General features: G+C 34.0%; 1 long non-coding RNA gene across 1 annotated transcript in view; it reads right to left on the bottom strand.

Moving 5' to 3' along the window:
* The window catches only part of LOC112485000, an 18,346-nt gene that overhangs the window by 3,153 nt on the left and 13,605 nt on the right, over positions 1 to 1,588 (bottom strand). The gene's annotated exons all lie outside the window — the stretch shown is intronic.

The following is a 1,588-nucleotide window of genomic DNA, read 5'->3' as shown; positions in this document are numbered from 1 at the left end:
TTTTTCTCTTGCTGCATCTTTCTTGTCCATTTCTAATTCAGTCTACATTTTGTGTATTTTCTTAAGCCATGTTAATTTTAAAAAATAAAGTAGGTTTAAGCAAGTAGAATACAAATATTTTGCTTGTGGTATGTTTCCTTCCCTCTTATTTTGTTGCTTTGTCTGTAAATATCTAGAAATATGGATTTTTTACAGCTCCTTCCTGCCAGCATGGACAAGACTTGGTCCTACCAGCATGTCCTTAGTTTTCTCATTTTATTTTTACTCCCTTTCAGAATATTATTCTTTCATTAATATTTTCAGAAGATAAATAAATGTTTTGTTGTCTTTGATGACTGAACCCAGGATGAACTAGGTAAGAAAATCTAATAATTTCATAGCCTTTTTTGGGAAAAATCACTCTATGTAGAAATGATTTTTTGAAAGATAAAATTGAATTGATCTCAGTATGAAAGAATTATCTGTTCTTATTTTTGCTGGGAATTGTGCATTACATGATTTTGTTGTTTAAAATATTATGCTTTGTAACCATTTTTGCCAAAAAGTAGAGTTAGATCCTTTCCTTATTCCATATATCCAAATAAATTCCAAGTAGATGAAAGATTTAAATGTAAAACATAAGACCATAACAATGACCCTCGAGGACATTATGTTAAGTATTAAGTATGCCAGTCACAGAAAGGTACATACTGCATGATTCCATTTATATGAGCTATATGAAATAGTCAAATTTATAGAATCAAAGAGTGGAATGGTGGTTACCAGTGACTAGGGAGAGTGGGGAAATGGGGAGTTTCTAATTAGTGGGCATGAAAAGCAAAATGAGTAAGTTCTAGAGATCTGCTGCACAACATTGTACCTGTAGTTAACAATACATACTGTTTTATACACTTAAATTTTTAAGAGGATTGATCTCATGATAAATGTTGTCTCCAAAATAAAATAAAATTTTAAAAAGATTTAAATGTAAAACATAAGACCATAAAAGGAAGTATGAGTGAATATATAATCTTAGGGAGGGAAAGAACTTGCTAGGCATGATACCAAGAAAATGCTGATTACAAATAGTAGGTAACATCTATTAAAGGCTTACTATGTGCTGGGTCTTGTGCTGAGGATGTGTGTTATCTCATTTAATCCTTACATCAGTCCTGTGAAGTAGGCATGATTGTTATCAACCTTTTATGAATAAGAAAAATGAAACAGAAGGAAGTTAATTGCTTTACTTAAGGTCACATCATCAGGAAGTGACTGAATTAAGATTTGAAGCCTGGTAGTCTGACTCAACAACCTGAAAACTTAATGAGACATGATACAAAATAGTATTTACTGTATATACCGGCCATTTCTTTAACATAGGGGTGTTGAGAAAGCCAGATGAGTTCTGTAGGTAAGAATGTGTGGTAAACTATAAAGGACTACCCAAGTGGGTGGGGGTTCACTTCACTGCTCACCAAGGTGGAACAAGGAAGAACAGCCAACATCCAGCCCAGGACTAGCCAGCAACCACCTCTCTCCTTTCTTCCTCTGTCTTCTTTCAGTTCCTTTTGTAAACTGTGCTGTTCAGTTGCCTGCATGGCCCCTTGAG

This window comes from Pteropus alecto, unplaced genomic scaffold, assembly GCF_000325575.1.
Source record: "Pteropus alecto unplaced genomic scaffold, ASM32557v1 scaffold95, whole genome shotgun sequence".
Lineage (NCBI taxonomy): Eukaryota > Metazoa > Chordata > Mammalia > Chiroptera > Pteropodidae > Pteropus > Pteropus alecto.
Note: the sequence above shows the minus strand (reverse complement) of the source record. Positions and strands in the feature narration are given on the sequence as shown.